The 25,272-nt window shown below is 35.8% G+C and overlaps 1 pseudogene; it reads left to right on the plus strand.

Moving 5' to 3' along the window:
- Positions 1 to 9,678: 9,678 nt before the first annotated feature.
- LOC122133852 lies at positions 9,679 to 23,113 on the plus strand (annotated as a pseudogene).
- Positions 23,114 to 25,272: the final 2,159 nt, after the last annotated feature.

The raw sequence follows: 25,272 nt of genomic DNA on the forward strand, positions 1-25,272 counted from the left end.
AGCAATGTAGAGTAGCCGGGCGGCTCTCACCTACATCCGATGGGAGGTCCAACTCCATGCATCGGGTAAGCCTTGCTGGCCGCAGAATAGAAAAGGTAAGGTTGTCTGGCCGGGAGTCTCTCGCCGGCATCCGGTGGAAGTTTAATACTTGCGACACCAGATGGGTAAGTCTCTCCGACCATGGGAGGGGAAAGTTAAGGTTGTTTAGTTGCGACGCTCTTGCCGGAGTTCAACGGGAGCTTAATGCTTGCGGTATTGGATGGGTACATCTCGCCGATTGTAGAATGGAAACGGAGGCTCTCGCTGGCCTCCCATGGGAGCTCGATACTCTAATATTGGATAGGTCAGCTTGGCGACCGTAATACGGAAAAGTAAGGTTGTCTAGCCTGGAGGCTCTCGCCGACGTCCGATGGGAGCACACTGCATCGAACGGGTATGCCTCGCTGGCCGTAAAATGGAAAAGGCAAAGTTGTGTGGCTGGGAGGCTCTCGCCGGCATCCGGTTGGAGCTCCATGCTCACGGCATCGGATGGGTAAGTCTCGCCGACCGTAAAAGGGGAAAGTTAAGGTTGTTTAACTGGGAAGCTCTCGCCGACGTTCGATGGGAGCACGCTGCATCAACCTCGCAATACCAACCGGCCGTAAAATGGAAAAGGCAAAGTTGTGTGGCCGGGAGGCTCTCGCCGGCATCCGACAGGAGCTAAATGCTCAGTGCACGGACGGGTAAACAACACCGTTAGTTGAAAGAAAACATTCACTCGACCTGGAAAGCTATTGCAGCATCTGACGGGAGTTTAATACTTGCGGCATCAGACGGGTAAACCTCGCTGATAGTTGGACGGAAAAGGCAAGGTTTGCTCAACAGGAGGCTCTTGCGGCATCTGACGGGAATTCAATACTCACTGCATCGGATGGGTGAGCCTTGCCGGTATTTAGAAGAGAAACATTTGTTCCGCGGGGAAACACTCTAATAACTATACGACCAATGAGAATGGCGCTTTTGCACACGTGTCTGGAGCTTCTGAAGTTACAGTAAAACACAACTTGGGGGCGCTCAAACACAAAACTGTCTTGCTGAGCACACATACGTAACGGCGAAGAAAATATACGCCAAGTAGCGTCTACACTGCCGGGAAGAAATAAGACGAAGAAGATGCAAGGCAAGATGAATGTAGAGTTGCTGGTCTCGTTGGTGTCGGAACACAAAGAACTATATGACAAACGCGACAGCGATTACAAAAATCTTGATAAAAGAGAACTAGTATTTCTAGTATTTCTGTTTTACATTAAGCGGCATCTAATTTCAGGGAATGAATTTGCATGTTCACTCGGCTCATCGTCAGCGAAAATCGCTTGGGTGTGAACACAAAAAACGCGTTGAAAAACGCTGGCGAATAACGCGCGCCGATATTCGTCCCGGTGTGTACGGCCCTTAAGGCATTTATAAATGTTTATCCACTTCAAAACTAATCAATTACTCTTCTTAAAAATAGTGGTTTAGCATACCTGCATGTTTGTGCTTTCGAACACGGACCAGCTTAAAACTTTATCAAAAAAATCATATATTGATCATTTACTAATGGTTTGTTCATTATTAACAATTGTTCATTGAGATAATTATACAAAACAATTTTGACATAAATACTTCAATGATTTATAATTGATAAATAATGTATCAACTAATAACTTATAAACTATCTACTAATGATCTGTTTGATTTTTTTCATGATTTGAACTTTTTTTAAGATAACTTACAACACATTTGTAAATCGTTAGCATACCACTCATTAATCATTTATGAACATATAGTCATGTTGTGTAAATGATTCGTTCATCATTAACTAATAACTTGTAAGTGACTTATAACTGAATTAATAAAACAGTACTAAAATGTTAACTTATCACTTATTAATCATTTACGAATGTATAGTCATGTTTTGTAAATGATTAGTTCATCATTAACTAATAATTTATAAATGACTTATAACGGAATGTTATTATAAAGTGTTACCCTAGGGGCACAAGTATAGCTCAAATATATTTAGATGTTTTGTAAGTATAGGTCAAGTATACTTAAATGTCATTTTAAGTATATTTCTGAGGAGTACATAAAGCCCATTTCTGAGAAGTACATAAAAAGTAAACTAAAAGCATACTTTCCTATTTTTAATTTAAAAGAAGTATACTAATAGCACACTTGAATAAACTTCTTGGTAAACAGGTGCAGTGACTTTGGTTTTCAAAAAACACAATGGACCAACATCAGCAGATGACATTGCTCCACAAATCATCACAGACTGTGGAAACTTAACACTGGACTTCAAGCAACTTGGGCTTTGAGCTTCTCCACCCTTCCTCCAGACTCTATGACCTTGGTTTCCAAATGAAATACAAAACCTGCTCTCATCTGAAAAGAGGACTTTGGACCACTGGGCAACAGTCCAGTTCTTCTTCTCCTTAGTCCAGGTAAGACGCCTCTGACGTTGTCTGTGGTTTCAGGAGTGGCTTCACAAGAGGAATACGACAACTGTAGCCAAATTCCTTGACACGTCTGTGTGTGGTGGCTCTTGATGCCTTCACCCCAGCCTCAGTCCATTCCTTGTGAAGTTCACTCAAATTTTTTTATCGATTTTGCTTGACAATCCTCATAAGGCTGCGGTTCTCTTGGTTGGTTGTGCATCTTTTTCTTCCACACTTTTCCCTTCCACTCAACTTTGCTAACATGCTTGGCTGCAGAACTTGAAACAGCCAGCTTCTTTGCTTGTGAATATTTTGGCTGGCTTAACACTCCTTGTAAGAAGATTATCCAATGATTGCCGCTGGACAGCACAGCATCAGATCAGCAGTCTATTTATTTAATACATAGGTTTTTACAATCTGATTGCGATTACCAGAATAAATGGAACTTTTCCACTAATCACAGTAGCGTCTTTTACTGAAGAGATGCGCATGAAAAAATCGTATTCAATTTTTTGCACAGCCCAGGGGAGTGGTAATGGGGAACACCTGGCGGTGATTAGCCCTAGGCACAGGATTATGGGAAAAGGAGTTCATGGGCACTCCAGCTGATGATCGTGACATAGTTCACAGACGGCCTCCATAGCCATGACAGGAAGTTCGTAATCGGCCTCCGTGGCTGTGACAGGATAGGCAGTGAGTTTGTAGGCGGCCTCCATGGCTGTGACAGGACAGGCAGTGAGTTCGTAGACGGGTACAACTGACACCTCTGGAGGTTCTACAGCAGTATCAGCTGCCACCTCTGGAAATATCATAATAGGTGCCGCTGTCTCACGAGTCTCAGTGCTGATGTATGCAGCCCAAATCCTCCATAAAGCAATCCCCATTGTGGGAACCACTACAGACGGAGAAAAGTTCAGGAATAGGAGGACTAGAGTGAATGAGTTTTAGGGATACCAGCTGCACATGCCGCCATCAGCGGTGGATCATTCATACTTGATGCCAGTCTGGGAGACCGAAGAACTGACCTCGATGATCTAGGTGCAGCTGACAGGAAGTGACCTGACTCTGGACGAACAGCTAAGGTGTGACGAGACTCTGGACGATCAACTGTGACTTGATGTGACTCTGGAAGGTCAGCCGTGGCTGCCATTTCTGGAGGAAGTGCCACGACCCGACCTCCCTCTAGAGGGCGCATGCGAGGAGCGGGCTCTGGGCTGGCGGCCATCTTGTGCAGTGGCTCTGGGCTGGCAGCAGAGAATCACAAGCGGTATAAACAATCCAAGATCAGACACGGAAGGAGCAAACGCAAGGAAACCACTCGGAAATGTCAAACTGGGCTAAACAACTATAAGACTCAGAGTCCAAACACAGTATATATAGGGGAGTGGTAATGGACAACACCTGGCGGTGATTAGCCCTAGGCACGGGATTATGGGAAATGGAGTTCATGGGCACTCCAGCTGATGATCGTGACAGTATGCTTCTCATAATTAATGAATATGCATATAAATAGCTTTTTAATTAACAGGGTAGAATAATCATGGCTCATAGTAAGACTTGCAAACGTAAAAGAAAACTAAACTGGATGCAAGAAGAGATGTTACTTCTTGCCCAACTGGATAATGAAAATAAGGATATAATCAAAGGAAAACTGGAGTTGGAATAACCTCCAAAACCAAAGGCGATACCTTTATAAAAGCTCATTATCATCAAACATTTCTAAAATGTTTATGTTCCGAGGCAGATTGATGGCAACAGCCATTTTAGGATAGTTTGTGGCTTGGTCTTAGTGACTTCGGAGTCCTCTTCATGACTCCTAACTCAAAACGCGAGAGAACAGTTCAGGTACAAATACGGAGTAGGTAATCCACAAGGATGCCCAGAATTGACCACCGTACCAAATCAAGACTTCACAGTGAGGGCGTGAGTGAGCAGTGCTTAAATGTGTGTATATGTGAGTGTCTGATTGAATGCAGGTGTGCGCAATCAGTCCCAGGTATGAAGGCAGATGGGAATTGAAGTCAATATTCGGGTGAAGGCTGTATTTAAATATGTACGTTTTCAAGGTCTCTTAGATTTTCAGGAAATTTTAAACAGCAAAACGTAATAAAAAAAAAAACTAAATGATGAAACTGCAAAACTCTATAAGGTAACAAGCAAAAACATCTGTTTTGGCCAAAAACTGATAGAAAATACACAGAAGACACAAAAAAATAGTTATACATTGCCAGAAAGCAAAACTCAATCATGTACAGTTTCCCTCTTTTACAAAGTGGAGGCAAACATCAGCTGATTTTTCCTAGACTATGAAGGTAGTCAGCAGGAGTGTTGCTGAACTCACCCTACGTCTCAGTGCTGAGAGAAGAACGAGACATTGACCTCATCATTTCCTTGGATTTCAGTGAAAGCAATCCTTTAATGGTATCACACACACATATATAACACTATAATCAGTGTTGGGGGGTAACGCATTACAAGTAACTCGAGTTACGTAATCAGATTACTTTTTTCAAGTAACTAGTAAAGTAACGCATTACTTTTTAATTTACAAGGAAATATCTGAGTTACTTTTTCTAAAAAAGTAACGCTAGTTTTCTTTGCTTTTTTCCATTTATTGACTGACAAGTCTCCTGTCCCCATACTGAGAGAAATCAGAGTACAGAGGCGTTGTGTGTGCGCTGTGTGAACATGATGTAGTTCTAGACTAAATGTGAATGTGTATTAATTCATCCTACTCACAAAAAATTTAGAGTTAGTATTCATCAAAATTAATTAAAACAGTGAATATGACACAAACCTGCAATAATTAAATGTTAAATAACACAAATGTATCTAATCCCATTTTATTAACCAGTGTCTTTGCTGCTGTCCTTTGATGATCCAGTTCAACCATACTAATAAGAAAAAAAAAATGACTTTAGATAAACTAACAGTTGTGCTTCATTGTTTTTTTTATTGCTGAAGAGTGTTGAAACTTCTTCTCCTGTGTTCTACTGTACAGACATGAATTTACTTTTCCTTCAGCCTATGAGGTTTATTCTTTACACTTCTTGGTGTGAAAGGGCTTTTACATTTGCTATAAATAGAACTTCTTATATTAATAACAATCAAGCCCCTGCTCATATTTAAAAAAGTAACGCAAAAGTAACGTAATGCATTACTTTCCATAAAAAGTAACTAAGTAACGTAATTAGTTACTTTTTTGTGGAGTAACGCAATATTGTAATGCATTACTTTTAAAAGTAACTTTCCCCAACACTGACTATAATAAAAGTTAAAAAATTGATCACCTAGAAATCATCATTTACTCTCTGTCATGTATTTACACCCCACCTGACTTGATTTATTTTTTTTATTTTTTTGTTGACACAATTGTGCTGTTTTTTTCCTCGTGACATATATGTGACCACACTAACCTTAAAAAACACTGACAGATAATTATAAAATACGGTGTGTGGTCATATAAACAGATGAAAACAATAAAGAAAACCATTTACACATAAGGGCATATGATTTCATTTTAACCATATTTATCTATAATACATGGAGACCATCATCAATCATTCAGTGAATAACAATTTAAATTTTAACTGACATGTTTCTCTCACCCTTTTAATGAAGTGATACAGTTATGCTTTTCCACTGCAGACAGTGAGACGAGCTGCTGATGTGTGCAGGAAACTAAAACTAAAACTATACTTCCCTGAAATCAACATTCCGAAGGACTTTTATGTGTTCACGAAGGCCAAAATGCTCCAACTGTGCTTCACATCCCTCTGTTTAATGTGATCAACTGTAGAGACAAATTAAGATTGTATATTTGAATAAAAATGAAACATCATCTATGTTTCCATTTAAGTTTTCCACTCTTTCTTCAGATGATATTGAGGACTGGAGGAAAAAATATTGCACCTTTCAAGGTACTTACAGCGATGAGATGATCGCTGATCTTATGGAGGTCACTGGATAAAACATCTCAAACAACAGAGAGAAACTCAAGGAGCAAATTGATGCTGCTGTTGGGCAAAAAGGACACAACTAATAAGTTGAATAATAAGTCCTTACTGTTTGTTTTTATGTTTGTGTGTGTGTGTGTGTGTGTGTGTGTGTAAGTAAGTAAATTACACAAATTAAATTCCATTCCATATATCACATAACAAATACATACAAACCCGATTCCAAAAAAGTTGGGACACTGTACAAATTGTGAATAAAAACAGAATGCAATGATGTGGCAGTTTCAAATTTCAATATTTTATTCAGAACACAACATAGATGACATATCAAATGTTTAAACTGAGAAAATGTATAATTTTAAGGGAAAAATAAGCTGATTTTAAATTTCATGGCATCAACACATCTCACAATTTTTGGGACAAGGCCATGTTTACCACTGTGTGGCATCCTCTCTTCTTTTTATAACAGTCTGCATACGTCTGGGGACTGAGGAGACAAGTTGCTCAAGTTTAAGAATAGGAATGTTGTCCCATTCTTGTCTAATACAGGCTTCTAGTTGCTCAACTGTCTTAGGTCTTCATTGTTGCATCTTCCTCTTTATGATGCACCAAATGTTTTCTATGGGTGAAAGATCTGGACTGCAATCCTTCTCATTTCAGTACCCGGATCCTTCTTCTACGCAGCCATGATGTTGTAATTGATGCAGTATGTGGTCTGGCATTGTCATGTTGCAAAATGCAAGGTCTTCCCTGAAAGAGACGACATCTGGATGGGAATATATGTTGTTCTAGAACTTGAATACCTTTCAGCATTGATGGTGCCTTTCCAGATGTGTAAGCTGCCCATTGCCACACACACTCATGCAACCCCATACCATCAGAGATGCAGGCTTCTGAACTGAGCGCTGATAACAACTAGGGTTGTCCTTGTCCTCTTTAGTCCGGATGACATGGCGTCCCAGTTTTCCAAAAAGAACTTCAAATTTTGATTCGTCTGACCACAGAACAGTTTTCCACTTTGCCAGAGTCCATTTTAAATGAGCCTTGGCCCAGAGAAAACACCAGCGCTTCTGGATCATGTTTAGATATGGCTTCTTTTTTGACCTATAGAGTTTTAGCCAGAAACGGTGAACAGCACGGTGGATTGTGTTCACCGACAATGTTTTCTGGGAAGTATTCCTGAGCCCATGTTGTGATTTCCATTACAGTAGCATTCCTGTATGTGATGCAGTGCCGTCTAAGGGCCCGAAGATCACGGGCATCCAGTATGGTTTTCCGGCCTTGACCCTTACACACAGAGATTGTTCCAGATTCTCTGAATCTTTGGATTATATTCTGCACTGTAGATGATGATAACTTCAAACTCTTTGCAATTTTTATCTGAGAAACTCCTTTCTGATATTGCTCCACTACTTTTTTGCCGCAACATTGGGGGAATTGGTGATCCTCTGCCCATCTTGACTTCTGAGAGACACTGCAACTCTGAGAGGCTCTTTTTATACCCAATCATGTTGCCAATTGACCTAATAAGTTGCAGATTGGTCCTCCAGCTGTTCCTTATATGTACATTTAACTTTTCCGGCCTCTTATTGCTACCTGTCCCAACTTTTTTGGAATGTGTAGCTCTCATGAAATCCAAAATGAGCCAATATTTGGCATGACATTTCAAAATGTCTCACTTTCAACATTTGATATGTTATCTATATTCTATTGTGAATAAAATATAAGTTTATGAGATTTGTAAATTATTCCATTCCCTTTTTACTCACAATTTGTGCAGTGTCCCAACATTTTTGGAATCGGGTTTGTATTTTAGGTTAAATAAATGGACATTACTTAAACTATCAAAGAGAAAGCAACACCAACAACAACTCACTAATGCTGTTTATTAAAAGTGTATTTCTCATCAATTTAGTGCTTTTCAAACATGTTTACATTTATTCCAAACTAATAGGCAAGAAGAGTGTTTTCAAGTCGTTTCAAGGCTGAATGTGGCTTGACGTACATCTAAGTGAGTTGTTGACTTAACTTTTCACTAATCTTCTCATTAACCATGTTTATTCAGACCGATTTGAGGGTGAGGAGGCGGGGTTTATCAGCCAGTCACAGCTCTTTTCTGTTTAATATTTTAAACACTCTTCTGCACGTTCCTTCATGCTTGACTTTAAGATCATAAATAGATGATCATTAATAATCAAATTAGCCACACCACAGACGTGATCACAACTATGATTGCTTCTGTTCCAATGACTTAATAAACTGTTCTCTAAAATAAGGTTTTGTCCTGGTTATTTAATTTCACAGCACAAATGCTTATCATTGTAAAATAATTAAAAACTCCATGATGCAACACATATCGCAGCATGACAAAATGTGAAATAAATGAAGGGGTATGAATACTTTCGCAAGGCACTGTATGTCTCTGAGCACATACAAACCTGAATTCACAAACTGTTTATAATAAATGTCATATTTGTGTATTATTGACATAAATCAACTATACTTTAAATGAAACTTTTTTATTTTTTCCCCTTGATTTTTGTATTTTGTTTTGGTTTTATAAAATCAGGGATGCACGATAAATATCGGCACGATATTTATCATCTAGAGATGCGCTGCTTCACGCTAAAGCACGCACGTGTAGAGATTTACCGCTGATTACAGAACCGCTTTACTGACGAGATGCGCATTAATATCGTGCCGATATTTATCGTGCATCCCTATATAAAATGATGTTTTAAAAAAAATTATGTGATGTGACTTTTCCAAACAAATAAAAGATTTCAAAAGTATCCACCAATGCCAAACTGTAAAATCTTTCATTTTAATACTGACAAATAAATGCGATCAAATCCCAATAAAATGAAATAAATAATCTAGTATTAATATTAATGACACAGACATCAAATTACTAAATATTAAATTGGATATGTATAAATTGAAATATATTTATATGTAAATATTTTTAATAAATGTGCAAATATTTTTATATTGTTATGCTTTTAAATGTGCTTCTATTTATTTTTTCATTTTGATCTATATTCACATTTTTATTTGATTATAAAGTTTATTTAGCATGATAATAAATCATAAATTAAAATAATTTAAAACGCCTTTTCTACAGTTCATCTCCATTCTAAGGCGCCCAATCAGAGAAAGCTGGACTTTGTCGCCCTCTAGTGGTCATCGGATGTAACGTCATCTTTCCGCCTTCGCGTTTGTGTGTTTGTCCCTCGCGGGCTCTCGTAGCGCTGTCTGTTGGGTCCAGCTCGCAGTAGAAACACGTGTGTTCCTCACATCATGGAGTTCGAGGGCTGCAGCTGCTTCAGACAGAGACTCGTGTTGTCCACACTGAGCGGAAAGCGAGTGAAAATACGAAACATCAGATCTAAAGATGACAATCCCGGCCTGCGAGGTGCGTTTATATCACAACATCACACATCACACGTGACGTAGTATCTAATCAATCCATAACACAAACCATCTATAAATGCGTTATATGAAATATATTATCATTATACAGTCGTTTATCTACAGCACATGTTATCGTGTTGTACTCTTGAGGTGTTAAAAACAGATTATGGTTCCCTCTCTGATTCAGATTACAGATTTTTCGTTTCTGTAGTTTTAAAAAAATTAATTTCTTAAGTCCAATTCATGTGTTCTCTTCTTATGTATTTGTTTAGTTGTTTGCCATTTTGTATTCTATTTATTCTAGGCTTTTTTGCCTATTTAATTTATTTTCTAAATAAAATACAACTGCATATCCAAGTTTTTATTTACTTTTTCTTAATAAAAAAAAAAAAATGGTCATTTTAAGATCTATTTATTCTAGCCTTTTAGTTTCTTTTCTAAATAAAATAAGTTACTGGATTTTTCAATAACAATTGGACCATTTGGATTTTTGTTTTTATTAGATTTGTAATTTATAATAATAATATATTAACAATTAATCACAAAACTTGGCTGTAAATTTATTATTATTATTATTTTTAATTCTCAGAATTTTTAGTTACTCAAAATTCACATAATTTTGGTTATTGATCCACTTGATTAAACCATCCACTACGACTCATTGTATGAAATTTTAATCTTGTAAATAAATACATAATCAAATTTATATTTGACTACAAAAACTAGTTTCAGGCCTTTCAGCAGAAGCCTTTAATATCAACAACTTCAGGCTTAAATGTGGCTCTTCTCATCAGATTGATGTATTTGTTTATTTTTAAATCTTGTTTTGAAGTGTTTCAACATGAGCATCAGTTCTTGCTCTGCTGATGACGATATTGTTTTCATTATTTCATTGATATCTTTTGTGTCGGTCAGATTTTGAAGCGAGCTTCATCAGGCTCCTTGACAAAGTGACCAACGGCACCAGGATCGAGATCAACCAGACGGGTGAGTACAAGTGAACACTGATCGATCGATTGATTGACAGGCGTGTTGGTTGTTCTCTCATATCGTGTGTGTGTGTGTGTGTGTGTGTGTGTGTCGATGCAGGAACGGTGTTGTTCTATCAGCCGGGTTTGCTGTACGGTGGCTCCGTGGAGCACGAGTGTAACGTCCAGCGCTCGATCGGTTATTATCTGGAGGCTCTGCTCATGCTGGCTCCGTTCATGAAGACGCCGCTCAGAGCCGTGCTGAAGGGCGTCACCAACGACCCCACAGACCCATCGGTGAGTGTTTGCCCAGTAATCTGCACTGATATTTGACCTCTCACCTTTGTAGAGAGATAGTTCACCCAAAAATGTGAATTCTGTTACAGTTTACCCACCCTCACGTTGTTCCAAACCTGTAAGAGTTTCTTTATTCTGTTGAGGACAAACAAAGATATTTTGAAGAATGTTTGGCTTGGTAGCCATTGACTTCCATAGTATTTTTTTCCATACAATGGAAGCCAATGGCTGCCGTCAACTGTTTGATTGCCAGAACGGTCTAAAGTTTTGACAGTTTACGTATGTTATGTAGGCTAATTGTTGCATTAGGCTATTAATTAATTAGTTAATTAATAAATGTTTATTGATAAAAAACTATTTAATGTTTATTCATTTACAGTAGCATGAACCACGAGTAGTCGAGTAACTCGAGTAGTTTTTTTAAATAAGTAATCGAGACTAGCAGAAATCAGTAGTCATGCGACCCCTAGGGTTACCATATACAGTGTAGTGAATTTACACTTGAGTTCATATGAATTTTAATTTTAAATTAAATTACGTTATTTTATTTTACTTTTTTCATTTTAATTGTTAATCTTTTAATAAATAGTTTAACTTTATAACTGTTCATATGAGATTCCCTTTCAAGGAAACGAGACACTGCATCCTCTAGCGACCCCTAGAGGACGCAGTGTCTTGTTCCCTACTCAGGGAACCATGGTTACATTCGTAACCTGAGACGTTCCCTTTCAAGGGAACTTCGAAATGCATCCTCTAGGGGTCGCTAGAGGACGCAGTGTCTCGTTCCCTACTCAGGGAACCATGGTTACATTCGTAACCTGAGACGTTCCCTTTCAAGGGAACTTCGAACTGCGTCCTCTAGGGGTCGCTAGAGGACACAGTGTCTCGTTCCCTACTCAGGGAACCATGGTTACATTCGTAACCTGAGACGTTTTCCTACTTCTTTTTTTTACTTTTTGTTTTCATCACAATCCAGTATCATTCGATTTTTATTCTTTGTATTGCGTTGTGTGTGTGTGTGTGTGGTAATAATATAGTGATCACATTTGATTCTTCTGCTTTGATATCTAATTATCTGAATAAAATGCCCGTGTTCTCTAGGTGGATCTTCTGAAGGTCACTGCGATTCCTTTGATGAAGAAGTTTGGGATTGATGGAGACGGTCTGGGAAATAAAGGTCTGTCAATAGAGTACGCATCAAAAAAAAAAAAAAAAAAAAAAAACAAGTCCATTAATTTGACAGCCACCTTAGTTTCCCAGTGAATGCATGAACTGATGAAGCACTGCAGTTCAAGTCTCTTTGGATAAACGCATCTGTCACGTGCATCAATGCGGTTGGGTTTTGTGCTAGCGTTAGCGTGTTGATGGTGTTTACACAGGTGCTGAAGCGAGGCATGGCTCCTGCAGGAGGAGGTGAGGTGCTCTTCACCTGTCCTGTTCGCCGCTCCATGAAACCCGTTCATCTCACAGAACCCGGAAAAATCAAGAGGATCCGAGGAACAGCGTATCCTTCCATTGATAATAAAACCGGTCCCCATTAATTCTGACAGTTCTGTCCACAGAGGCTGACACAGAACCACAAGTGAAATGTCATAAATAGCAGTAAAACTGCTTTAAACCTCTTCACAAAGTTGCTAAGAGGAACTTTTACTAAGGAATGGGGAGAAATCCTAATCTAAAGAGAAAGGGCGGGGTTGAGCTCATTACTATGTATGATGTCATCAAGCTTACTGATTGGCTGATAGGGGAGGGGTCTCTCATTTAATCACAGAAATATTGTATGAGGAGTATCATGTTGCCATATTCAAATCAAGAGTTTAAAATAAAAATGTTGCCATTATTAAATAGAGCCAAAAAATTAGAAAAAAAAATTAACAGAATCATTACATCTCACATATGACAACCCACACTCAACAATAAGTATTTTTTTTTTTTTAAAAAAGCAATGGCAACTTTTTATCTCGCAATTGTAAGTTTATATCTTGCAATTCTGAGAAGTCGCAATAACCTTTTTTTTCCCCTTTATTCAGTGGCAGAAACAGGCTTCCGTAGGTTTTAGCACTAAAATGCTTTGTGAAATACTCTTAGAGCAAACATTTAGACACTCTCGTCATTTTTAAGATTTTTTCCTTAATCGTAAAATTAGCAGCTACTATTTGTCGTAAGATGTTTTTGTGAATATGGCTCCAGTTTTTGGGGAACACTTTTTGGAGTTTAATATCAGCCAGTGAAATCAAAGCAGGGTCATCTAGCCTTCGAGTGTTTTTCGTCGATGTCTCTCATCACTGGTGTTTAGTGTTGATCTTTGACCGGCGTGCGTCAGGTTCTCGGTGCGAGTTTCTCCTCAGATGGCCAACAGGATCGTGGACTCGGCCAGGAGCATCCTGAACAAATTCATCCCGGATATTTACATCTACACCGACCACATGAAGGGAGCCAGCTCTGGGAAGTGAGTTACTGCAGTCCGTCTGAGCTGATGATTGACAATAATTAAGGGATTGTTATTGAACATTGGCATTAGAGTGGGGTTTAGTTGTGAAGCAGCTTCAGTGACGTTAGCAAACACCCCAGAAATCTCGTGCTAGTAAGCAGTGAGTAAGAGTTTGTGGTGAAGTGACTAATGCACTGTGTGTTGTGTGCAGGTCTCCAGGGTTCGGGCTGACGCTGGTGGCTGAGACGGTGAACGGCACGTTTCTGGGTGCTGAGGTCGTGTCCACACCGCAGGGTCAGGGAGATCCGGTGCTGCCGGAGGACTTGGGCAGAAACTGTGCCAAACTACTGCTGGAGGAGGTCTTTAGGGTGAGCAGAACCAAACACACACATTTGGTTTCTATAATTTGTGGGGACTCTATATAGGTGTAATTGTTTTAATATTGTCCAATCTGTATTTTCTATCCCCTACACCAAAACCTAGCCCTCACACAAAACTACCGGCATTTTTAGATTCTCAAAAAAATATATTTTGTATTATTTAAATGCTGTTTTCATTCAATCAATCAACATTTATTGGCCAAGTATGCATAACACACAAAGCCAGTATAGCCCCTTTCACACTGAGATTCCGGATAATACACGGGGTAATGTGTCCCGGCAGTTGTTCCCGGATTGTTAGATTTTGGTTCATTCACACTGCCAGTGGTTTCCCGGAATCTGTGCGTGTGTTCACACACAACCCGTAAAGGTCTTGTAATGACACGTGACATCAGGATGTGACGTATAATGTACGAGTCGAAAACGCTAGGTACGTTAGCTTTCACTGAAGCTGGTGAACGATCTCAGCTTCAGCGTGGCTAGTGAGGAGCTAACTGATCTCTGCTTTATTACAGTTTGCAAATATTTTTTTGTCGCGAACGTTAATCTGCCTTCAAAACACCCGGCAAAAGAGTCGCACGATAACGTGCGTCATCACTATGACACACCCTTTACTTTGATTCTGGCTTTTGTTCACACAGCGCTCGTTCCGGGACTGAACCCGGCAATGTTACTAGATCCCCAACCCGGGATCGATCCCGGGACGTGTTTGCGTTCACACAGAAGGTGATCCAGCAATTTACCGGCAATTTTCCGGGAACAACGTGTAGTGTGAAAGGGGCTTGTGAGGTATCCCACACATAAAATATACAATATTACACAAGAAACAAAAAAAAAAAAAAAAAAAATACTTTTTTTCCCCACCCATACCAAAAAAAAAAAAAAAAAAAAAGTCAAACTAAACTAGGAACCAACACACACACAAACTAACAAACACACACACATTCACACACAGACCTTTCAAACACACACAGTCAAACAAACACACACACACACACACATTCACACACCTTTCAAACACGTACACACCTTCACAACACCTTTCAAACACACACACACATTTCACACACCTTTCAAACACACACACACATTCACACACCTTTCAAACACACACACACACATTCACACACCTTACACACCTACACACACATTCACACACCTTTCAAACACACACACACATTCACACACCTTTCAAACACACACACACACACACACACACATTTCACACATACAAAACACAAACACACACACCAACAAAAAAAACACACACACACACACACACATACACACTTTTCAAACAAACACACACATACACACATCTCAAACACACACACATTCACACAACTTTCAAACAAACACACACAAACAAACACACCACACATTCCACACACACACACACATTCACACACAGAACAACCAAAAAAAACGTAAAAAAAACAAACACACACACACACACACACACACATACCACACTTTTCAAACAAACACACACATACACACATCTCAAACACACACACATTTCACAACAACTTTCAAAAACACACAACACAAACAACAACACACACACATTCACACAACTTTCAAATAAACACAAACACACACACCTCAAACACACTCAGACAAACACACACTCACACTGAATAAATATTTTTGTATTTTAAAATGTATTTACTGAAATTCAAAACAGTAAATAAAAGAACAACAAATTAGTATTTTTTTGTAAAGTGATTCAATTTTAATTAAACTGACGCAATTTCAATTAAACTTAAAAGATGTAATAACAGATTATCATTGAGACATGACATCATTAATTCAACCAATGGATTGATTTGGGGGCGGGGCTACCTGTTTGTTTGACCAATGACAGATGAGGGGGTGTTTTAAACTTCAAAAAAGTTCTAAGGTCTGATCATTTCTCTGAAAAGTGTTTGTCTACTCACATTTTCATTTGGATAGAGTCTTAATCGAAGCGCGGTTTGGCTTGTTTACACTGTCCTGGTGCAGAGGCATGCTGGGAAATAGATGCTTGTCTGTTACATCTCATGATGAGAGGTGTGAGGTTGTGATTGGGAACGTGTGAGAGAGCCGGAGCCGCAGTGATCAGATCCGCTCTGCTGAAGGGGATTACAGCCGTCTAACCGTAATCCACTGTAACTCACTGTACTGACACCACATAAACACTCAGCATACGCTCCCTTCATAGTGTGCACACGGGGGACACAAGTGCTGAGACATGTGACGTGAGTTAAAATGGGCTGATTCTGTGTTTTTCATACTGAGCTCTGGGCTGCAGGGGCATTGTAGGGCGTCTTTTTAGGGCTGTTAATATTTGAAGGCACTGGCTGATCGCACACAACAGCCACTGCGTACATTAATCAATACCTGGTGGTCTGTCTCTGTGTGTGTGTGTGTGTGTGTGTGTGTGTGTGTGTGTGTGTTGAGGTTAATCAGTAGCTGGTGGTCGGTCTCTGTAGTAAACAGCTCCTGAATGCAGACTAGTTGTGATTGTGCTGCTGTTGGATGAACTGGAAAACATGACGTGAGTTTATACCCTCTCTTTACGAAAGCAAAAATGTAGCCATTTTAAATGGAAAAAGATGTTTAATTACTGTCTGCACGTTCAGCATGTTTTGTTTTTAATGCATTTCAGTGAATACATTTTTAAAACATTCAATATTGTGCTAATATTAAGGAAAGATTATTTTAATATATTATATTCATTAAGAAAACCTTGTTTATTACATGACTGCTAGGCCTGTTTTAGGCTTATTTCTAGGTGTTGCACATGAAATGCTTAACTAAGTAGCAGGTAATTAGTATTTTTATATTATTACAAGTTTATTTTGTATATTTTTATTTTTTATTACTATTTTGTCATTTTATTTAAATTTTTATTTATTTCTTTGATTTCGTACATTAAATGCTTAACCAAGTAGCAATAATTAGTATTTTTAATTTTTATTTTTATATTATTACCATTTTATTTTGTGTGTTTTTTTTTTTGTTTTTGTTTTTTACTATTTTGTATAATTTTATTACAACTTTTTTTTTATTTCTTTGATTTTGCACATGAAATACATAATTAAGTAGCAAGTTATTAGTACTTGTAGTTATTAATACTTGCAAGGTCTTTTTTATGATTTAATATAGCTTTATTTATTATTTTATTTTTCATTAATGTAATTTTTTAAAATTAATTTTGTGTATTTCTTTTATTTCTGCACATCATGAAATACATAAATGAGTGGCAGGTTAGTAATAATAAAAGCGTGTTTTTTTTATATATATATTATTTTATTATATAATTTATTTATTCATTAGAATATAGGCTGTATATGAATGCTAGCAGTCTGTTTTTTTTGAATGGGCTGACAGAACCTCATCTAAAACTTATACAACAAATGTCAAACATTTGAAACCTATTAAACCAATTTCAAAAAATTCAAAATTTTAAAATCATTAAGAAACAACACATTATTCTCACAATTTTTTTGTTGGTGCAGGAACCACACACTTCAGCTCTAAAAGGCATTTTATTACAAAAGACATGGTTGTTTTTAGCATGTTGTCATATGAACAATCTTTCGTTTGCTCTGAATTGTTTTCTTTATACCCAAACATGTTAATAACACAATAGCATAATTTTGCACTTATTTTTATCTTCACTTATCTTCAGAATGAATTGCTGAGGATCAGACTTGATGAGTTCAGTCATGATTAAGTGGCTTTCTTCAGCAGCCAGTCATTGATCCTCCAGAACTCCCAGATGTTGTTTGGTTATTTCCAGCAGTTTTCTGAATGACGCATACTCTTGTTTGTATTGAGTGTGTTTTGGCCGAGCTGTACGGTCACTGACACGATGTGTCCTTGTCTGTGTCAGCGGGTACAAGAGTATCAAACATGAGTCTCATCAAGAACTCTCATATTTCACTGCAAAATTTTGCATGAAAAAATGAAGTCTAACTTTATTATTCACATTATTTTCACGGTAATGAAACACATTTTACCCAAAAAGTCTCAATGCTAAAGTAAAATATAATTTATGTAATTTGTCATTTTAATATTATTTATATATTACATTTTGTTTTGGTAAACACATCAAAAAACTTAAAAGTATTAAGTCTAATTTAGGCTGAGCCAAAACATTAGATCAGACAGAATTATATTCATTATGGAAAAAAAAAAATGCTTAATTTTAAATCTTCAATGCGATACTTTGATCAATGTTTTGAATTTTACTTGTATATCTTCTGTTTTTTTTTTTTAGATGTCTGTATAGTTTTTATTTATTTTTATTTCAGTTTTAGTTATTTTATATTTCTAATGACCCTAAATTAGGCTTAATTTTCTTAATGCAGCATATAATTTCTTGTTTCTTAGGGAATGTTTTTACTTTGATAAAAAAAGTACTATATTATATTTAAGTACTAAGTAATATTAATTAACTACATGTACTTTATGGTTAGGGTTTGGTTTAGGGTTACTTGCATGTAATTTAATTAAGTTAATTAGTTATAAAAGTAAGTACATGAAACGTGTGACAAGGAAGCCTTAAAATAAAGTGTTATCTATTACTTTTTATCATTTATTTTAAATGTATGTATGTATGTATTTTTTATATATATATATATATATATATATATATATATATATATATATATATAGACACACACACACACACACACACATACATATATATATATATATATATATATATATATATATTATATATAATTAAGTTTTTTTTGAACAGACAACATAATTTTGTTTTTTATTTTATTAAAATTATTAAATTTCATTTAAGATTTTCTTATATTTTAGTTAGTTTTTGTTAATTTTGCTAGTTTTTATTTTAGTATATCAAGTTTTTTATAGCTTTATTTCAGTTTTTATTTTAATGCATCAATTTTTATTAATTTTAGTTTCAGCTTTTATTTTAGTACATCAAGTTTTAATTTTTTTTAAACGTCTTAGTTTTTTGTAAACTTGATATATTTTGTTATATCTTGCTTTCTTTTGTCTCTGCTGCTGATGAAGCATTAATAAATCTCAGTGTTTATGCCTGATTCTGAGCACAGATGGATGTTTCTGGAGGTTGTTATGCAGGTTTGACAAAGACGTTCAGTGTGCGGCTTCACAATTACATTAACATTCATGCATTTGGCAGATGCCTTTATCCAAAGCGACTTACACTGCAAATGTTTTTTTAATCAGATCATGCATTTCCCTGGAAATCGAACCCATGACCTTAGTGTTGCTAGCCCTTTCTCTACTCTTTGTGTTGCATGAATACATTAATATTTTATCAGTATAATACACAGTTTTTCTTCAAATAAATCAGGTGTTACTGCTAAACATACAGACTTTGTTTAAACTTTATTTTGTAGATAATTTCATTGTTATTATTGTTGTTTTCTGTAAACATTACATATTGATTTTAACAATCTAATCAATAATGTATTTTACCTTAAAACTGCATAGCAACAATTGGTTCTTCATTTGGAAAAAGCTTAATGTTGCTTGCTACAATATAATGTAATGTTAATTGGTGAATGTGACAGGAACATCACGTGAAGAGTGAGTCTCACCTTCATTAACGCTCAGGGAGCTAAATGTTTGGGACTTTTCCACTGGGCATTATGGGAAAGTTTCCGAGCGTTTCTCACCCGTCATGATTCACGAAACAAAAAGTACAGCATTAGACAATCAATTCAGTCCCTTTTGTCAGGACGTGAATGTCTCTTATTGGAGTCAAATTTCTCGGTGAGGATTGACTTGTTTAAAATCTTTGTAGTGTTTTTATTCTTAAAGCAAATGTAATGTTGCTGAACACGTCACTGTCTCTTTAATGAGGACGTACAGTTATGTATTTTAGTTAACTGGATGTCCAGCTTGATGTTCTGAGTTTGTTCATGAATGTCCATGGCTCAGACCTTTCTGTATTGTTTTGTTTTTCTTATGTAGATCATTTTTAAGCCATAATATATATGAGTATGCTAATCATTCGGCTATGTATAAAAGCGCTATGGTTATTATTTTATCATATTCATGAACTAAAAGACCTGATTTATTGTTGTAATTGTTTCTGCTAGACTTGTTTAGCATATTTCTTTAATTTTGCACATGAAATGCATTACTGAGTAGCAGTTTATATTAATACTTTTAGTTAACTTTTTTTTAATATATATTATTAGTTGGTTACACTTTATTTTAAGGTGTACTTGCTACAGTGTAATTATATATTTAAGTACAAAGTAATATTAATTAACTACATGTACTTGGTTAGGATTAGGGTTTGTTTTAGGCTTACTTCCATGTAATTTTGCATAATTAAGTAATTACATGAAACTTTTTTTTTCAACATTTTTGTTATAAATACAAAATTTGAATATGCTAATCATTCAGTGCAGTCAGGCTGCTAAATGCTTCACATAAAGATACTATTAAGTTTTTTTTTTGTTGTTGTTATACTTGAAAAGTACATTGTTAATGCCATCATGCATTTGAATATGCTAATCATTCGGTGCCATGGAGGACTGCATATGCATGCATCATGGTAAAGTTGTGCTGTTGTTCTTTGTCAGAGTTAAAGTGGATTTTAAAGTGTTTGCATGTGGATCGAACTTGAATTGTGTAATTTGCGGTGTGTGAGCTTCATGTTCAGAGCCACTAAACTCAGTCATTGGTAGTTTGATGACTGCTGGAGAAATGGAGAAACACGCAGAGAGCTGCTAACCAGCCAAACATTGACCCAGTGGTACTTTGGCTTCGTTGAGATACTATTATAGCTTTCATTAATGTAATAATTAGCTTTAAAATAGTAAATCAAAGATTCAAATATAAATATTAATTATCTTAATTATTAGTTTTTTTTGTCTATAATTTTAATTTTTTTTAAATATTTTTTTATAGTATTCATTTTTATTTCATTGAAGTTGTTTTTTTTATACTTTTAGGTTTAATTTTACTAGTTTTTATATTAGTATAGCAAGGTTTTTTTTATATAGATTTATTATTTTAATGCATCAGTTTTTATTAATTGTAGTTTCAGCTTTTATTTTAGTACATCATGTTGAAAACAATGAACAATGAAAACTATCCTTGGCCGCTAGCTAAAATAAAATAATTTTCAGATATTCATTTAGGTTTAAGAAAAGGTTTTTTTTGGTTCACTATAATAGCCCTGCTTTGACCCCACTGATTCTAACCTTTATTTTTCTTCCCTCTTCCAGGGCGGCTGTGTGGATTCGACCAATCAGAGTCTGTCTCTCTTGTACATGACGTTAGGACAGCAGGATGTGTCTAAAACACTGCTAGGTCCCCTCTCACCCTACACGTGAGCACTCACATACACACACAACCGTCACGTGTTTTTCAGGGATCTGACATCAGTATCACATATTCAAGTAAACATAAATTGCAAAAAGTATGAAATGTCATTTCAAACTGCTTGCGACCTTTCCATGTGATGCAGAAAGACTTCCATCTTTACTTTTACTGTTACCTTGTATGGGGTTAGATCTCTGCCACAATTCTGTGCGCAAAAGATCATGTTTTGAGCGCACAAAAGTGCATTTTGCACGCACGCGATCTGTGTTTTGTGGAGAAAATCTTCGTCTCGCAAAGAAGAAAGTATTTGAGCGCACTAAAATTAATTTTGCATTTAAAATAAGCTTTTGGGTGTGTGCAGACCTTCTCTCTTGCGCGTGCAATGTTTCACTAGCTTGCTCCCTTGATGCCCGCCCTCAGTGCTCTCTAAATGCCAACGGCTCGCTTGCTCAACACAACCCAGCGTTACAACATGCCATGATTCCAGCCAATCAGAGACGAGGCTGCTAAATTCTGATTAGCTGCCTTGACAACAAAAATTGCATTGTGGCAGAGATCTAACCCCATTTGACACAGATGCTCTTCCATTTTTTTTGATGCATATAAAATTGTGGCATCCAGAACTGTATTTTTCTCAGTGCTAATATTCCATCTGTCATGTTCTGCTTTACGTTTGTGTCCGGATCCAGCAGTTTTCTCTCCGCCGTCATGAATTGTCCATTTTCAGTTATCATGGTACCGGTGCTGTGTGCTTGTCAAGTACAGTACTATGATAACTGAAGATTGACGGTGCCAACACGTGTCTCGCCTCCAGTGGACTCCAGCTTCATATGTGTGCAGGAGATGCTGGAAAATGACAAAAAAACATTATCAATTAATAGTTTGAATTCATTTTTAATTTTAAATTTTATTTGTTTTTTAGTTTTTACTAAAATTTTTTAATGTTAACTTTATGTTAGTACATCAATAAAACTAAACGAAAAATTAGTAATGTTTCCTTGGCAACTAACTGAAATATTTTATTTTTGTTTTGTTTTTTTTTTCAGTTAACATTTATTTTATTTTTAAATATATATATATTTTTTTAGTTAACTATATTAACCCTCCTTTTTGGTATTTTTATTAGAATTTTACATTATATTAATGCTGTTTTTAATGTGGTTTTAAATAATGCTGTTTTTTCATTAGATCAGAAGCATTGTTTTTTTTTTAACTAACAATAAATCAACATTGTTGACAGCCAACCCCCTTGGTCCTAAAAAATTTAATATTTCTATAATTTAACAACCTTAACGGTTCTCTAATGTTGGTTAATGGTCACATGACATGCAGGTACACAAAAAAAAAAAAACTTTACACTTTGTTTAATTGTTTCAAATTACTTTTATTTTTTATACATTTCATTTTTTATTATTTTATTATTTACATTTTTTCAAATAATTTCTTTATATTATTTATTTCTTTATTTGATATTTTGTGATTTATTAGCATGGTTATAAACCATCATCTAACTCTCACTGTTTTCCATGCAGGGTCGAGTTCCTGAGACACATCCGAGACTTCTTTCAGATCATGTTCAAGATCGAGCAACAGAAACCTGGAGAAGATGAAGAAGGCGGAAGAGAAGGTCCTGATGACGTGTGTGGGAGCCGGATACAGCAACATCAACAAAACCATCAAATAAAGACTTTTGTGTTGTATTCAGTGTTTTATAGTGTTTTTGTATTTTACAGTGGAATAATGACATTCCCATATTTTTTTCATAAAGAGTGTCTGCTGAACATTGCTTTTGTACCACTTTGAGAGGCCTTTTTCTGCTTCACAGTGCAATTTCAGATTGAGGTGCGAGTAATAAACGCATGTGCCATTTCTTTGCTGATCTCTGCGATTCTCAAGTGTTTTGATATTCTCGAGTCATTTTGCATTTCTGCACCTTTAACTCGCGCCTCAGTCCGTCCCACAGAGGTCTTACTTATCTTTCTCCTGTCCACAATCCCATTTCAGTTCACCTAACTACAATGACAGAAACATTTGCATGATGCACACACACACAAAAAACACAAAACCTCTGAAAAACTCCACAAAAAAATAACAACAAAAATTGTAAGGGTTTGACTCGTGTCCGTAGTTTTGAGGTCAACTGCACTAGGGTTATAATAATAAAAGCATATAAAAAAGCATGAAAAATGTTTTTATTTCAGCTAGTTGCCAAATCAACATTTCTCCTTTTAATTTTAACAATGCACTAAAATAACTACAACTGAAATAAAAATGTATGTGTGTGTGTGTGTATATATATATATGTGTGTATATATATATATATAATATAATGATTTATATTATATATATATATTATATAGATATATATTATATCTCACTATAGATATATATACACACACAGACAAATCATAAGTTTGGACACATTACTTCAGTCGAGTCTCTTCTGCTCATCAAGCCTTATCATTTATTTGACAAAATACCAAAAAAAAAAACAGTTTACTATTGTGAAATTTATTACACTTACAAATATCTATTTTTTCTATTATGAATATACTTTAAAAAAACTATTTCTTCCTGTGCATGCAAAGCTGTACGTTTTCCAGCCTCAATTGACTCTTCATTTTCTGTAACGCCTCCAGTTCATCACATGATGCAATTAGAAAGCAAATATTCCTGGATTTATGGTGAGTGTGATGGAATCAGTGTCCTAATATATTCATTTGCCATGAGAGAAGGTTGACAGAATAAGACTCCGCATATACAATACAAAGGAACAATCTAATAATATAAATCTTCATTAAAAACATCCCTTCTTAGAATAAAAGGTATTGATTTCGGTATTTAAAAAAACACAGAAAGAAACAAGATATGAACCAGCATAAACGCTGTTTTTCCAACTTTTGAGAATGAATCATACATCTATTACGAATGATTTCTAAAGATCCATGTGACAATATATGTATCCTAACAAAAGCTTTGTCCATCCACACCATCAAACTACAATAAATGTAATTTTTATTCAAGACAACAAACAATTATTTCTTACGATCTGTAATAATAATATCACAAATATTAAAATTTTTTTTCTGTATGTTTGATCAAATAAATGCAGGGGTTGATTGAAAAGAAACTTCTTTCAAACATTAAAAATAGTAAATTTCCAAACTTTGACCTGTACTATGTGTGTGTGGTGTGGTGTGTGTAGTAATATATATATATAATATATATATAAATCTACCTTTGTTTTTTCTCTTTTCTTTCAAATATAACAAAACTAATTAATACAGACTGGACATCAAAAGAAAATTGACAATTCAAGCTTTGGACAGCTAGTAATTATCTTTCTTTTCTTTTTATTTACAATACAATTATTCTTTCTGTCTTGCTATGTTATGCAAATTTCCATCAGAAAATGCAGCTGTATTTAAATACATTTCAATTTCTTAAATAAAACAACTAAAACAATAAAAAAAAAAAATAAAAAAAAAAAACCAAAAAAAAACAATAAAAAATTTATAAAAACTTATAAAGCCTAACAAAAATAAAATAAAAAAATAAAAATATAAAAAATATACTGAAATAAAAATTAAATCCAGCAATTTGAAAAGAACAAACTAATTAAAATAACAAATGCACATAACAAACTGACTAAAACTTAAACTAAAATGTAACCTGAAAATGTAAAAAATAAAAGCTATAATTTGATTAATATTAAAGCTATAATTTAATAAATTTTAGTAAAAATAATAGTTGTGTTAGTTATTAGTTACTGACATCGCTCTGATGGACAGAGAAGGTGAATGCTTGTGTTTTCTGTGATTTCTGACCCGCTGTTTTCTTCCTCAGCCCTTCTTCTGTTTCCTCGGCTGATGCCAGAAATGCTCTTGTTTGGACGAAGCGCTGATGTTTTTGTTCTGATCTCTGCTCAGGAATTTTTTAAAAGCTTCCTTTTGTTGTCTTTGGCTTTGGGTTTCTCTTCTGATACTCGTCCGTTCTCCATCAGACCTTTATTCTCTCAGAAAAGTGTTGCGCAAACGA

This window comes from Cyprinus carpio, chromosome B5 (assembly GCF_018340385.1).
Source record: "Cyprinus carpio isolate SPL01 chromosome B5, ASM1834038v1, whole genome shotgun sequence".
NCBI lineage: Eukaryota > Metazoa > Chordata > Actinopteri > Cypriniformes > Cyprinidae > Cyprinus > Cyprinus carpio.